Source organism: Aulonocara stuartgranti (genome assembly GCF_965226115.1).
Source record: "Aulonocara stuartgranti genome assembly, chromosome: 9".
In the NCBI taxonomy this organism is placed as follows: domain Eukaryota; kingdom Metazoa; phylum Chordata; class Actinopteri; order Cichliformes; family Cichlidae; genus Aulonocara; species Aulonocara stuartgranti.
In genome coordinates, this window is record NC_138960.1 from 19,728,903 (window position 1) to 19,746,234 (window position 17,332).

The 17,332-nt window shown below is 39.2% G+C and overlaps 1 long non-coding RNA gene across 2 annotated transcripts in view; it reads right to left on the bottom strand.

Moving 5' to 3' along the window:
• Nucleotides 1-623: 623 nt before the first annotated feature.
• The window catches only part of LOC309714285, a 38,505-nt gene continuing 21,796 nt past the window's right edge, over nucleotides 624-17,332 (bottom strand). Inside the window, exon 4 of one of the 2 annotated variants that reach the window (XR_014278892.1) lies at nucleotides 624-1,066. This is a non-coding gene — a long non-coding RNA (uncharacterized lncRNA). Of the gene's footprint in view, nucleotides 1,067-4,964; nucleotides 5,036-17,332 lie in introns of those variants that run through there. The other variant, XR_014278893.1, reaches the window with a different exon arrangement.

Below are 17,332 nucleotides of genomic sequence, written 5' to 3' on the forward strand. Positions count from 1 at the left end.
GTACGCAGCCTTAACGGTCCACAAGTGGCGCGTACTCAAAGACCGCTAAGGCCGAAAGCGCGAGGCTTGTGAAATGGGACGGTCTAGTCTCCGTGGCGCTGCCCAGGTTGCCTAGCAACCATGATACTAACCGCTGGAAACAGCTTTGTTTGACAGAAATGAAGGAGAACATGTTTTGTTCATTTGTTTGTTTGTTTGTACATGAGCTGTGTGATTTAATAAGTATCTGAGGCTGAGACCACGGGACTGTAAAACATGATTTTTGGGCTTCATTTCTGTACTGAACAGTCATTTAAAGATTAGCTAGTAAATAACAATTAGTTAATGTTGTTCATGAGACTAAAGTCTTCTCACTTTGGTAATGTAAATATAATATGGCCAATATTATAGTTATTATATTAATCATTATTAGTTATTACAGCAGTGAATATTTTAGAGCCTCAAACTAAACAGGCTGACGTCTTCTAAATGGGTCAAACTGGGCAGAAAGTATACAAACACATAACATCCTTATAGAATATGATGTAACACTATAGATCAACTTACCTCAGAATATATGAAGCATATAAACAATTACAGCAATATGATGCAACAAACACAGCAGTACTACTAATCCAAAAATACTCAAAGCTTCATAGAACTGAAACAAACATTTATTTTTAGGTCCATTCTGCTGCTGATACATACTTTAGGTTTCTGAATATTAAACTTGTTTCTGCCTTTCATAGTGTGTAACTTGAAGGCCCTGAGTACTTTCTCCCACACTGAAAACACTGGAATGAAAAAATGATTTGAACATTACCTAATAAGACTGATTCAGGACAGACAAAAGGTTTTGTTAAACTTTTCTAGCAGTCCTTCACAAACAGGGAACAGTCTGTCTATTCTCTCCATCTGTCAACTGCTGCTTGCTCTTCCTCCTCCTCTTCCTCACACACTGCTGAGTTTGTCCTGGCGGATCATCAGGGGTGCAAAATCTCACAGATGATGTGCAGCAGTGGGTCCCTCAGTCTGTCCTCACTCTGGACACTTGCAGTTGTCACATGGAAATCAAATGTGTGATAAGCTGCAGGATTCAAACACAAGTGTAACTTATTAATACATGTTCATACTTTTATTCCACAATCAGAGAGAAAGAAACAGAGAGAGAGTGCAGGACAGACAGACAGGTGGCAGTCTCAGGTGTATACGCTGCTACAAAACAGCACAAGGGAAGGAAGATGTAGTGTTTGTGTTATTATGAGTGCTAAACAAGAAGAGTTCCCAGATGGTACAGTGGACACATGTGTGACTCCTGTGATCAAAGCATCTTTCTTTCAGCTTAACGAGTGAACCGTCAGCTCGTTCAAACATGTTAAAGTCAGTTTGGCTCGACACCACCGAACAGAGGCAGCAATATAACATAGCTAACATTAACAGTGCAGTGAATCCTGCTTGTGCCGTGATATTCAGGACTGCAAACCGAGCAGCATCACTGACTTTCAGCTTGTTGTGTTTGTGGATATATGACTGACTTTAATTATCCATAAAATCATCACATTCTCTGTAAGATTAAGGCCAACTATTGAACGGTGCATATTTTCAAGTAAAGGCTTTAAAACCAAGTTAGTACAAACATCGCTAATGGCACATAACTTTCCCGACATGTGGCGAACATGTTTTAATGTTCTTCATTATTAAACATTTGCGCATAAATAACTGACATAATATTCAGCACTTACTTTTGAAAGTTTACTGTTCAGCCGCCCCGCTTCAACCGTTTTTTTCGGCAAAATTATCCACACCCACCACCGCGCTATGAAGTCTGGGATATGTTGGGCCATGAAGGCTACACCGACCCATCCTTAAAATTCAGGGAAATGAAGGTCGCATTTGAGGGCCGCATTTCGAGCAGCCTTTGGTACCTAGTAAGTACACAAGCCAGGTACTTCCTGGCTTGTGTAGTTACTAGGTACCAAAAGCTCAACACTGCCCCTAGCGTCCTGGAGCACTTCCGTTGTGTTTTGGAGTTTGCATGTGTTTTGGGGTTTTGCCTGTGTTTTGGGGTTTGTAAGTGCTTTGGAATTTGTAACTGCTTTGGAATTTGTAAGTGTTTTGGAGTTTGCATGTGTTTTGTATTTTGTACGTGTTTTGAATTTTGTAAATGTTTTGAATTTTTACGTGGTTCCGGTTCTACAGGGATTTAAAAATAGTTACGCAAAACGGAGCGTGCCCGCTCCGACTGGCTTTAAAGGGTTGAAGAGAGTCGCTTTGTTCTTACACAAACTGCTGCATTGCTTGCTAAAGCCAAATGTGTAAATGTGGATGAGAGGCAAGAAGAAATGGTGTGACCCTCAAATGTAGGTTAAAGCTCTATCATGCAAAGAAGTGAGCATGAAATGTCAATACGCAGATTTACCTTTCAGCATTGGGCAACAGATGCACCCATTCAAGCATCTTTTTCAGGAAAGGCTAGTTGTCCATCTGGACATTTCACCAGTGGAAAACATTCGACACACAATAAAGCAAAAATACAACAAAGAAGACCCAGGACTGTTGATCAGCTAGAAAATGGGACAAAAGTCCAGCAACTGATCTCCAAAGTTCCCAGAAATTTATGTACTATTGTTAAAAGAAGAGTGATAAACATGGGCCTTTCCCAAATTTTGTGAAATGTATTGTTGCCATCAATCAATCTATTTTTAAATGGTAGCTTTTCTTGATTTAACTGCTGTTCTAAGCTATATCTTCTATTATAGTTTTATGAGATTTCCAAATTAAATTTTTTGGTTTCTTTTTATTTACATTTTGCACAAATCTGCCAACTTTTTGGAAGTAGGGTTGCACTTCTTTCAGAAGTAATAGGTTCTTAAAGAATCTTGATTATGTGAACTTTCTAACAAAAGAAAACCCTGAGTAATCAATGTCTACCATCTCTAAGGACATGATGAAAACATTATAGAAGAACTTTCACGTTAGCTGTGGAGCCAGATAACTTAAAGATGAACACCACAATACAACTGACAATAAGGGACTGACAGTGAAGTCGAGGCTGTTTATACATATATGATTGAAATTATAGCATTATTTTCCTGCCTACCTGGGCTGTCCAAACAAAGTGAAGCACTCTAGATAGAAAATTAATAAGCTGAAATAGAATGACAGACAGTTATTTATTTATTTATTTATTTATCTGTTTATTTATTGATTGTTGTAAGGCATAAATAGCTCTTTCTACACAGTTTTGGAGACTATGTCAGTACCATCAAGCATCCCAAATTCGTTTCACCTTAGGAGCTTGGAAAGAAAAGCGTCTGGACTTCTTTAAGTTTCCTTAAAGACGTTTCACCTCTCATCCAAGAAGCTTCTTCAGTTCTAAGAGCAACTGGTGGATAGTCCCAGATTTTAAGCCCAATGGCAGTGTCCCCAAGAGGGTCATGGACCCCATTTTGACCCTCTACCTATTTGCACAAACCAAGGTATGAAAACGGGTCTAGGTCACAATCAACCAAGGTTTCGAGTGAACACATTGTGAAGCCTAGCCCCACCCTATCTTGTGATTTACTGAGACTAGACTACAATGACCTGGATGACTGACAACCTTCACAGACATATTGGGAAGCTGTACACTAAAAATATTTTAAAAAGCTGCTAAAGACATTCTTAAGGAAATCTGTCCAGTGGCTACTTACCCCTGAACGTGCAAGTCTAAGAGCCGTTTTTGATCTAAGCAGTGACATATGTGACTCACTGAAATTGCTTAACAGGTTAAGATTGAAGATGTGTTTGTGATCTGCACACAGTGACTTGAGCTTACTTTCTCAAGAAGCACAGATACACGCATGATTATAATGCTGCATGGATTTCTTCATACATGGCCAAACCTAATCACAATATATATAATTTCATCATTTCTCTTGAGTTGAGGTGTCCATATTTTTTTTTTATCATTTTTATCATTTATTTATTTATTATTTTTTGTATTTTGATTGAATACTCTCATACCACAACAAATTATTTTAGACAGGCAACATGAGGATAGCAGAGGCAGATGGCTGAGAAAGTATGCAACCCTTTGACCAATCAATTATTAATCACAGCGTTATTCAAAGTTAAATAAAAACTCCATGTTATTCAAACTAAAAATCTTGTTCTATAGCAACTCTAGCAAGTTGTTTTCAGTGGCGAAATTAGTTCCAGAGTAAATCTCTTTCTCAAATTCTTTTTTGTTTGTGAGAGCCTTAAATAGCTGCAGGGGATACGAGCCGCTGAATTATGTACTGGGTTGTTACGGTTACTGTTGAAATTTGGCTGAGTACAGCAGGCCTTCTAGTATTACAGATGGTCAAATGAATTGCATAATGAGCATTTGAAAATCTGAATGCGAAGGTTCCTTTTTCCATTTAACAACACACCATAAGACTAATCACAAACAGAAAATACAATAATAATAATATTTATATATTTATAAGCACCTTTGAGTTACAAAGAAATAACAAACAGCAAATAAAACATTCAAGATTAAAGTGAAACAATATGAAGCACAGGAATACTGCAAGCAAAAGAAAATTAAAACTGAGGAATAAAGAAAATGAAAATGAAAACACGGGTAAATTAAAAGTAAATATGAAATAATTAAAATAAAAGTTTGCCTTAAATCTTAAAACCTGCCTTAAACCTGGACCTTGATCCCTTAGTTGTTTTCTTTCCTTCCTTCCTTCATTTCCAGTAGACCAAAATTATCTTGTTAGACATGATCATGATCTATCAAACAAGAGTGAGAACTTTCCGTGTTAGCTAAATGGGGCTTCGTCTCAATATCTAAGTGCAAAAAAATCGTCCCCGAATCCCTTCAAGCAAATAAATCTTACATTTTTTTGTTGCAAGAGAAACACTTTCTATACCAAACCCTCGGTTCAGGTGAGACCAATTGGAGAATCATTCTGGGAAATTAATCTTGTCTTTCCAGTATGCAGTTGACTTACTCAGTTTCCTGCACTGTTGCTTTGACACTTTGCTGAGGGACAACTAACGAGCCAGATGCTCTTACTTGCACCTGAAAGAAGAAGAGGAGGGAAAAAGGGTGGTGATACCGCTGGGTTCATTTCCCTGTTCACACAGATAATAGATTTTTTCTGAAGCTGTGTGCTGCTGCTTAGATAATCATTTTTTTTCTAATCTTACTCATATCTGTGGCCTATAAAGTCCTATCCATGCAGAGCAATTCTGCTGCTGTAAAACCATCATGAAATTGAAAACTTCTGGCAAATTCAGGAGAATAAGGATCAGCTCAGGGACTGCATCTGAAGAGAACTATCACTAAATCTATTTTATTTCTGGATATCAAAGATCCAAAACAAAGCAGTGCATAAACCTATCATTTCTCAACCCATCAGCCTATTATTATAAAACTGATTTTGAACTGATTGACCTTGACGTTGCCATTTCCTACCTGTCCACCACATTCTCCCAGACATTTCCCACCTTTTGTCGATCACCTGATTGTGTTTGTATTCTGCACACTCATTAATTCTAAGAGTACAGATTAAGGGATATTAAGCACTCTAATTATTGTGCCTGTATTGTGAGTCTATTCAGACATGTTCTGTGCTGCCAGTTCTACGTTTTTGGCCTGCTTTCAATCTACTTCTTGATTTTCCCCAACAACTAACAACTGAACAGTCCTTTAACTCATGATTTGTATGTCATTTTTTTGGGTTTTCTTACTAAACGTTTTTTGCAGCGCATTATTTTTAAAAGGAAAGAACCTGAAGATTTCTGAACCAGTTTTTGATCCAGAGGGAGGGGGGGGTCAGCCATCTGTCATGACCAGCTGAGGGGGTTCAGAGTAAGAGAAGCAAGAAAAGGAGAGCATACAGATATAAAGACAAACTTTGGAAGAAAGTGGACAAAAGCTAATAACATGCAGTAGGGACATATAAAAGCATGAGGAGCAGCATGAGACTATAGCAGCTAACTAAGAGATGGTCCAAGGTCAAAGAGTAAATAAGACCAATGTAAATTAATTCTTGGAGAGCATATTTTATTCCATGGCCTATTCCCATGTTTTGCAACATTCTTCTTTTGCCAATTTTTCACATAACCTTAAACCTCTTCCTCCCCCCTCTCACGCTGGCAGAGAAACTTGGCAGGTCTTAAAACTACCATTTGTCACAGAGACCCCTCTTTAAGATATCTATGCACCTGTCTTAGCTGATACTAATAAGATTGCATAAACAGAATTCATATGGTGTGAAAGTTTACCCCTGTGGAGTTGTCTACTTTGCCCAGTTGGCAACACAACCTTGTTGTTTGTCTTTTTTCCCAGCCTGATGCTGGTAAATTAATTGGTTTCTTTGTGCATTAAAGCAACCTGTAGAATATTTATTTTGTCCCACATGCCTCCTTCTGTGTTTATGAGGAAGAGCAAAACACGTATACACATGGAAAAAAAGTGTTAAGGGTGGCCGAAAAGTCTGCAAGTCCTTTTTGAACAAATTGTCTATAATTGCTGCTTGATAAAGAGTACAGCTCTGAGCTCTTTTTTTATATTCTGTTTCAAATGCTGATAGATAAAAATATTCTACTCTCTCAGTTATCATTTATGTGGGAAAACAGGAGAAAGGATGGAAAATATTGGTTTGTTTTTAGTTCTTCTTGGTTCATTACTACTGCTGTCTGAAGGTCCCGTTTTGCTACTGACTTTGGATGGCAAAAGAAATCCAAATCTTTGTGTCCATTAAAGTTGTGACACTGAGGCATCTGCAGAAACTTCGGAGACTAATTTTTTTTAAGCCAAATGGCTCCAGGACAACCCACAAGGCAAAACTTGCCCCGAGTGTTAGAGATTCCAAATGACCACCCTGCCAAACACACTTATCTCTGTTAACACATGGTTTGTAATATTAGAAAGAGATTAGTGGCTGTATTGAATTATTGTCAGCGACTGCATGAGTGAGAGAACTCAAATGTATTACAAGGAATAATTTTTGAAATATTTGCATGTTGCTTCTGAAGGTTAAGTAAAGGTCTTAAATTCTTTTCTGCAAACTACTTAACCAGCAAGTGTTGTCTGCACAAATCCCAGCGCAATTGATCTATGATTATCTTGGGGAAGGGTGTGAAAAATATGGAAATTACACTCTCACGAAAATCCCACTAATGCTATTTTTCTGCGCAGTGTTCCATTTTTTTTAAACAAGAGTTTTGCCCTGATGTCACGCCATAACGTTTAAATGCCTCAGTCGCCACAATTAGCAACCTTGTGCTCAGTAGAAGAAACGTACTGCACAGCTTAAAATGACTCAAGCATGAATGAATTAAAGAAGTGGGTGTGGGTTGTTTGGCCAGAAAAATATTTAGAGGGTAGATGTGTGTCAAAGTAACAACCCAGCAGGACATTACATTGCAAATGACATTATCCTTATTCTACATGGTACCAATAAATTGATTTAATATTGCTTCATTCAAAGCACTACAACTTACAGTGTGTGCTATTCAGTAGCTCTTTGGATGCAGTAGTAGTTGGATGTGCAGACCTGAAGAAGAAACCATGCTATGATAGATTTGAATGAAAATCACTGCACTAAATGTCTTCATTTTCCTTGCCTATAATAAGCCAGTGTCCCTTAAACATGGCACACTTGAACATAAGAGGTCCCCACTGTTATCAGACTAACTGGCAGCCAGTCCATACTGCTCATTCACTATTTTGAAAGGTGTATGGCATTTTGATAAGAGTTTGGGTTGACCTGCATTTCCATGCTTCTATCTGGGTGTCATGACGGCCTGTATTACTCTTTGGGGAGTTGTGTCTGGCCTCCAGGCGGTTTCACTGTTATCTAGGCTAAGCCAGACTCATGCAGGAGAGCTATAAATGAGCACTGTGATATGTGATAGCTCATGTGTGGCTATACACTATCTTTACTCTCATGAATAAAACATGAAGAAATATGGACAGTTTCTGCAAGAAATACATGTGAATCTCTCCAATTACTGTGTCTATCTTCATCACTATTCCTGTTTCTCTTCCACACATGAAAATTTGCAATTATTTCCAATTTGTGTTCTAATATCACAGTCTGGCTTAAAGCATGACTGACTTTCAGGTTTAAAGAAGGCTCTTTTTTTTAACTTGTTTTCTGTCAATGGGATGTTTCTCCTCTCCTCTATGCTCTCCTTCATGAGATAAACAGCTTACCTTTGGCATGACCCTTTCCACTTTAATAAGAGCTAAGTACTTCACTGTCCCAATTTTAAAGCCGTTAATTTGATAAGTGAGGGGACCTCTCACTTAGCAATCATATTCTGGACAATTAAACCCATATCTGAAGAATAGGGTTTGTCTGGGAGGCTTTTTAATGCCCATTATGTGGAACCACCCTGGTGAAATGAGCCATTATTGTCACAGAGCTATCACCAATATCTTGCCATTGAGTATTTATACTTCAACTAATTTTAGATCAAATACTGAGAAACAGACTTTACCATAAATGTAGTCTACTTGTTGATTATGACTTTTTTCACATTAAAGGAATCCTTCAGTATTATCTAAGGATCTGGTCCAGTAATTCCCACAAATACTCTAAGAGGATATGTCAGCAAAAAAAACAATTGAACACAACTGATGTATAACTGAATGGATTGTCTTGTTTTTATCTTCCAAATCTGAAAATTTCAATTTAAACTATTGTTACATAACATTTTTATTGCATCTTTGCACATAAATTAATCAACATCGTACTTTTTTGTCATATGTAAATGACACAATAGTCTGATTAACTTCTCACATTTAACTGCTTTTATTTTTTGATCTAACTAAACCCTCGAGCCACTATTATACCTGTTCAAATGCTTGTATACAAAAATATCCAATAAGCCAATCACATGGCAGTCACATGGACAACCATCTCTAGAGTTTACAGAGAATGGACCAAAAACAAGAAAATATGCAGTGAGCTTCAGTTCTCTGGGGTAAAATGGTTGGCCAGACACCTTTGTTGACAGGAGGGCAACAATACCTCAAATAAACACTTACAGCCAAGGTATGCACAAGAGCATCTCCGAATGTCCAACAATCAATCAATCAATCAAACCTTTATTTGTCACATGCAACTTTGCACCTGCAGTGAAATTGGAATCAACTGCATGATGCATTAGATCCAACAGGATGCTAGCAAGATGTACCTAATAAAGTGTCTGGCATCTGATTAAGATCACAATCACATTTCTTCCTAATAAAGTAAGCCTCGTTTTTTGTTTTGTTTTTTTTTGCTTGTGTTACCGTCAGATGCTCGTGGTGCATAAATTAATCTCAATAAAGCAGAAATGGAACAGACTTGAGACTAATTACACTTGATCCAAAATGTGGTCAACCAGAACAGACCCAAACAGAGCAAAGATGCCGACAATGTTTCCAATTAACAAGCTACAATAGCTGAGCATCACTGTGCCTTCACCACATGATCGGATTGCATCCATTACTGTAATGCATTTATTGACACGCACACTCGTGCCGCGTGGAGGTGCAGTTATAATCTACTCAACGCAATTAGGCTGGATGTAATCATGAGGACTGGGTCTCAGAGGACTTTGGGTTTTCTTTGAGTTGCGTTAATTTTTAATCTTGAAAGATTAACCAAAAAAAAAAGGGGGGGGGGATTACATTCAAAAGAAAACAAAAGCTACGCACACAAACAAAAAACTTTCTTTGCATTAAACTTACTTAGGTAGGCATCAGATAGGGCTTTGGCTACAATGACTTTGCTGACCAGCGTTCCAAACCACCACCCACACGCTCTTTGCCCTATCCCAGCCTGAAAAATGAAGAACTATGAGGCGATAGAACAACTTGGAGAAACAGAAGCAGCAGAGCTATCAGTCAAACGTCATTGCCTCCTGACAGCTGGGTCAACCAGGGCTCGTTTAATAGTGATGAATGTTTCCCCTCCACAGACATGAGGTCTACAAACTATTGGAAAAATACTCTGATTATTATCACTTTATTTGGACTCTCAAATGGTCCTCAAAAGCAGAGCAGGCTTATTTCTATTACATTTCTAGCAGTATTTGATTGCAGTGAGTGAGTCACTGGTGTGATCACAGCTCAGTAGGAAAAAATATGCTAAGGGCATGTCACTGACCTTTGTGATTAGACATTCATGATGTAAGCTTTAGTCACTGTGATTCATATTGCTTTCCAAAAAAGTGAACATCATGTTGTGATAACTGCATCCAAGAAAAAACAATAAATCACTCAAAAGAGGAAGCATATCTATATTCACCTTAAAAAGAGAGATAATTCTGGTACATGTTATACCTAACAGGAAATCCGTGCAAACTTTTAAGAGCTGTTCGGGTAACCCTTCAAGACTGCTTTCTGTGTATCCTCAAAAAGAGCTTCGTAATAGCAGAAATGGGATGGTACATTTTGTGACTGTTTCTGTCTTGATGTTCTTTCCATGGAACAAGCCACCTTGTTTTGGTAGACAAGATTAGATCATGATTCATTTCATGGAATCAATTTCACAGCGTATTACAGCAGCATCCCCTGCAAGATCAGGCTGAATGTCATTCTGGGGAATGATTTGTCTTGCTCAGAGCGAGCGCGCACGCATTTCCCGTGTACTGTACCTACACTTGTCAGTTTATCATATTTGCCCTCGGAAAAATCTTTATTAGCGTGAAAGGCTTGCATTGGGTCTCATGGGGAAGCGAGCTGCCACTGATGCAGATGACAGCAGCAGTCTTTCTCACACTCTGTACTGTTGACAGACTTGGAAATAGTAAGGATCTGTCAGGAAGCACTGCAGAACTCACTGCTCCAACTGCAGCAGCTATAAATATTTCAGGAAGTAACAATCATGGCTGTTTATTCTTTCCAAAGTTATCCGTAAGTATGACTGGCTTGTTTTGAAGGTGGTTGTTGTTTTGACACATTACGGGGCCGACAGTGACTGCTCCCTGTCTGTGTTCTGTGTGCATGCTGACGTTGAATCTGCCACCTGTGCTGTGACGAGGCTGACATGCTGCGAGTACAGAGTACACACAGCGTACAGCGGAAGCCGCACTGACATCAAAGCTCTGTGTCTTTGCTTAGTTTTCTCGGAAGTGTTTTATTTTTCACGATTTAGTAGATTTTCTTATGTCCTTTCCTTCAACGGCAACAAACAAATAAATTAAGCAAATTTGCCAGCTGGTTCAATAAACTCTATTTAAAAAAAAATACAATCTATTTGTGTATGATTGTCAGTCCACAGAGGGAGAGAGGAAAGAGGGGAACGTGAGGAGAAAGTACAAGTTCAAGAAGAACCAGGTAAGAAAACAGACAGGGAACAGTGACAGGCACAACAGAAACTGTAAACTGCTTGAGAGAGTTGACCACCAAACAGTGATAGATTTGCCAACCTCAAGGTGAGGCGACATAGATTAAAATAAAAGAAAAAATCTGCAACGCCATTTTAGAAGTATCTGCAGTAAAGATCTTTTCATACATTGTACCATAGGCACAGTTGCCTCCATTTTTATAATTTTTTAATTAATATTTTGTACATTTGTACATTTAAAGGACTCTTCTATTTTTGGAGTGTATTTTTATGTATCTGTATTATATTATACATACACTTTAAAAGTGAATCTCCGTTCTTACTCACTATGAGCATCATTCATTATTCTCCCTCAGTAGTTAAGGTTAGGATATGTATTTTTTTATTCCACTCCATTCTTCTTTTGCAGCATTTAAATAACCTTTATCAGATTTGGTGGTTTTGTTACAAATTTTTCAAAAAAGTGTTTTGCTTTTCTTTCACAAATGTGGGGATTAGAATTTTTTTTTTTAGAATTGAATATTGATTTATTGATTAGCATTCAAATATCTCAGTGAAAACAGAATAAAGATTACCACAAAGCAAGAAACCACAAGACAAGGCTAATCAAAAGGTATTGGCTGAAGCATATGCTTAATAAATTGTGTTAAAATGTACAAAACAGTGATCTCATGTTTTGTGACAAGGACCCAGGCACAGAGATACTTGATGGATTTAAGAATCTTATGATTTAATAAAGAAATTTGCAGACTTGCACAGAGATGGTAAAATTATGATGACTGATAACGGAGACAGGGAGGAACAGGGGTTTAAATGCACCAAGGAGACAGTCAGAGAGAACTCAGGACAACTGGAGACCACCACCTGGGTCTGGGTGCAGTTCCCCCCTCCAGGGGCAAGGGTACCTAGACCCGGTTTGTAGAGTACGCTTGGGGAGTGTGATCGTGTGTACAGCGTCTCTTTATGTCTGTCTCCACGTTGGTTGAGTGTGGAGTAAGTGCATATGAGAGCATGGGGGGGGGGAATGGATGTTTGTGTCTGTGTGTGCCTGTATGTCTGTGTCTATATGTCAGGTTGGGTATCAGACGCCACCTCTCTGGGGACACCTCAGGCCCTCCAAGGTTTGGAGGCCTATCTCCGCCCACCACCACTTCCCCTGCCGGTGGCGGACTCCCTCAGGTGTCGGTGCGTTGGTGGTTCTTTGTGTCTGGGGGTGGGCGTCCAGGTACACACCGGCTCACTCCTTGGCGGCCGCTTATCGGGACCTGGAGCCTGGGGCTCTCTTGGGCCCCTTCGGAGGTGGGGTGCCCCCGGCCTCTCGGCCTGGGGCTCGGTCACTCAGGCACAGCTGGGGGCCGGCGGAGCTCATGGGCGCGTCACTGCAACTCCCCCTGGCTTCTGCTCCGCGGCTGCTGAGTGAACCCTCATCTGGGACTCTCCTCAGCTCTTACTGGAACAGTGGCGCGGCTGCCCCTCTGTTGGTCTTCCATGGTCTCTTGTGTTCTGGGGGCCTCTGGATGTCTGGAGTTTTGATCTCCTCCATACCCGCTTCACACCCCGGAGGACGGGGCTGTGGCCCCCCCACACTCCCTAGCAGATCGTTACATGGAGAAACCTTTGGAATACAAGCGCGCTGATCCACACAGGTATGTACACGGGTGTTCACTGCTCGTAGACCCAAATTACACCTTTCTTGGCTGCTACTCCGAAGCACATCTGTCCTGCGTGCTGCACAACAACATTGAATATTTAGTATTTACTGCTGTTTACACTTAGCTAGATTAATGCGATGGTGTTGTGTTTAGTATGTTGCTTTGTTTTGTTTTTTTGTCTTTTTTGCTTGTTTTCTATTCTTCTCTCAACAGGTGATCCAGGAGATTTTTATTTTTTTTCTCCCCCCTTTCTCACTGTCCCTCTCCCCTTCTGTTTTTCCTTTCCTTCCTCTTTCTTTCTCCCTTTCCTATCCCTCACTCATGTCTGTCCCGTCTGTAACATCTGAAAATAAAATATAATAAATAATAAAAACAAAGATCGACCAAATGGACCAATACGGCAATGCCACGATGATCCATTTGGCAAAGTAAATCCATTGGGTATCCTTGTTGGTCTTCAGACAACAATTCTGATGGCTAAAGAACCAAATGGGACAGGCAAAAAAAAAAAAAAAAAAAAAAAAGGACAACTGGTGACATTTAGGGATGCAGGGACTGACAGAGATGAGGTCTCTGTGACAAGTAAAGTTCATCTTGCCTGGCTGGGCAGCTCTCCTGGTGCTCAGCACCCCCTAAGCTCTGATCCTAGAATCGCCCCTGGTGCAGGCTTTAAAGGGTTAATCACTATATTGCCACACCAAAGTTGCTTTGACGATTGGTCATGCTGTGGTCAGTGAGCTGCAAATTATAAATCTTGAAAAGTTCTCCCATCACTTATATTTTTATTCAGGATTAATTCAGATGCAAGGAAATAATTGAAGTTAAAAGGCTTTCAATGTCATGCGTGTACTTTCTCAACAGTCTTTAAATCCGTGGAACCAAAATGGTACTTATAAATCACCTAAATAACGTCAAGACAAAGTGATTCTTTTATCTATGCATTATTTTAATCTTAGAAATTGCGCCTCAGTTGTGGGATAAATAAAAGGGAATAAAGAGCCAGCAAAATTGATACATGACTTTTGAGAGCACATCTGACATAGCTAAATGTAACGTTTAGCAAAACAAAGAAAGAAGGGGGAAAAAAATAATGTGGAAAAAGAGGCGTAGATATCCAGATGCTGCCAGGAAGCAGCAAAGCAGATAAAGTCTTGCCTAGATTACCTGCCTACAGTTGAGCATACTTGTTTGGGTCAGCCTCATACTGGTTCAGCAGGGATCAGCTATTCCAAATGTCTTCCTAATGGTCTGATCTCTCATCTTTCTTGAAACACCAAGGTCTGAAAATAGCTTTATGTGGGTAATGACATGAAATATTAACTTCAGAAATGCCACTTATCAGTTCAAGGAAATGGAACTACTCGGAAAATATCTCGTGCTGGAGTCATGTTGTTCGTGTAGAACTCATGTTTCTGCACTACAGCTTTGTACACATGCTGTCAGTCAAGCACTTGTTTTCTGTTGATGTAGCAATAAGCATGGGTTCATTCGAGTGTTACAGCAAGCGCCTGTGTGAGCTCATGTGTGTATATTACACTTACAAGAACTGACAATTTAGCACTATGCACCCGAATACAGAAGTCATAATACCTATGCAGATGAGCTTCAGGAAATGAACTGAACCAGATAATTTTTTTGCAAATTCTACCTGAGGTGGCTTGATTGTGCCCTAGTAATACATTTTGGCATTTTTAAAACCTTCTGATTGCTGAACGCTTGTTGCTGTCAGATGTATTTAATTGTTTGTTATTTGTTTATGCATGCTAGGGTAATGCATTTGTATAGTACAATTACATTTCAATGTGACTTTTTTTTTTCTTAGCAGATCTCCTGAAAACACCAAAATCTGTTTGATGTTAGTCCACATCTTCCACTTTGTTATCATTAATAACAATAACACATTTTATTTGTAGGTGCCTTCAAAACACCCAAGGACAGTGTACAATAAATGAACAAAAAACAAGAAAAGTCAAAATTAGGCAGTGCAAATGTGATTACAGGGAAAAAGAAGTTTTAAATAGATGGGTTTTGAGCCGGGTTTTGAAAAGTGGTAGTGAATCAAAAGTTCCAGAGATAGTGAGCAGAGGAACTGAAAGCTCTGAGCCCCATGGTTGTGAGGGAAGCAGAGGGAACTGTCAGGTTGAGGGAGGAGGAGGATCTAAGCGTGCAGGAGAGGAAGTGGTAGCATGGAGAATGTCAGATAGATATGGGTTACGATCAGTGTTGGTCAAGTTACTTGAAAAAAGTAATCAGTAACTAATTACTCCCCCAAAACAGTAATCCCGTTACTTTACTGATTACTTATTTTCAAAAGTAATTAATTACTTAGTTACTTAGTTACTTAGTTACTTTTTAAAAACACGATTTACAACCTGAAGAGGTGATAAAGTGATAGATCTTTCAGCCCAATTCTACTTTTTCTACATAATCCATCATACAAAATGTAATCAAATGGAAAAGTCTCTTTTTTTAACTTGTTTTATCAGTTTTAATCTTTTAACTTTATGCATCAAGCAAAACATTTAATTATATGCAACATTCTCTGACTTGAATAAATTAGTTTAACATTTAAACCAATTTTCTACACATTCCAGCACATAAAATAAAATATTTTTTGTGTTTTCACTCACTCTTTCAAACAGATGCAAGTAAAACACAGCAGAAAATAAATAAAGTCAAAGACTCAGCGGTCCTTTTGCTCTATTTTCACCTGTAAAGCAGGAGCAGGGTAGGCGGAGGGTTACCCTGGTGCAGGTGTGCTGCGGTCAGTTGAAGAATCCGCGCGAGTGTCTCTGTGAGTTTCCCATCACATCGTAGCTACTCGGTGCTTGCTCGGAAGTTTAGGGGTTTTTTTCGCTGTAAAAAGAAGTTTTCTTCCCACGCACAATGGACGCTAATGTTTTTGTCACTTTTTATGGAATCAAACTCAAAGTAAGGTCAGTACTTCCACACTTTAAACGCTGCACGCTCATACTCTCTCCCGCACTCGATATATTATCCATTGTTGATCTGCACACAGCTGCTGTCACCAACGTCGCACTTGCTTACGTCACTGTCATGAGACATTCTCGCAAAAAAAATCACGGTTTTAGTAACGCAGTAACGCAGCATTCCTACGGGAAAGTAACGGTAATCTAATTACCGATTTTGCAATAGTAATCCCTTACTTTACTCGTTACTTGAAAAAAGTAATCAGATTACAGTAACGCGTTACAAGTAACGCGTTACTGCCCATCTCTGGTTACGATACGTATGGGTTATGGATGGCCTTGATGTCAGTAGGAGAATTTTAAAGTTGATGTGGATTTTAATTTTCATGCCAGTGACACTGTTGCAGAACAGGAGTGATGTGGCAAGTAGAAGGGGTTCTAGTGATAATACAGACACCTGAATTATAGTGCTATAGTGCTAGGACCAGTTCTGTTTACACTATACATGTTTCCCCTAGGCAACATCATTAGAAGACATAGCATACATTTTCACTGCTATGCAGATGACATGCAGCTCTATCTATCTATGAAGCCAGATAACACACACCAATTAGTTAAACTGCAGGAATGTCTTAAAGACATAAAGACCTGGACGGCCGCTAACTTTCTGCTTCTTAATTCAGATAAAACTGAGGTTATTGTACTCGGCCCTGAAAATCTTAGAAATATGGTATCTAACCAGATTCTTACTCTGGATGGCATTACCTTGGCCTCCAGTAACGCTGTGAGGAACCTTGGAGTCATTTTTGACCAGGACATGCCTTCAATGCAGATATTAAAGAAATATGTAGGACTGCTTTCTTCCATTTGCGCAACATCTCTAAAGTTAGAAATATCCTGTCTCTTAGTGACGCTGAAAAACTAGTTCATGCATTTATTACTTCCAGGCTGGACTACTGCAATTCATTATTATCAGGATGTCCAAAAAACTCGCTGGAAAGCCTTCAGCTAATCCAAAATGCTGCAACAAGAGTCCTGACAGGGACTAGAAAGAGAGAGCAGATTTCTCCTGTTTTGGCTTCCCTTCATTGGCTTCCTGTTAAATCCAGAATTGAATTCAAAATCCTGCTCCTCACATACAAGGTCTTAAATAATCAGGCCCCATCTTATCTTAATGACCTTGTAGTACCATATCACCCTATTAGAGCACTTTGCTCTCACACTGCAGGCCTACTTGTTGCCACATTAAGGCCTCAACACTGAGGAACTGTTTATGAATGCAAATTAATTTTGAATATCCTATTGCTTTTCAGTTTTTTTTTAATTCACCATCACCAGCATAAACTGAATGAAATGATTTGTTGTGTTTAACTAAATGTAGAGCCAGTGGCGCTCAACTGCAACCTTAGAATCTGCAACAATGTGAAGTGCTATAAATTTTATGACC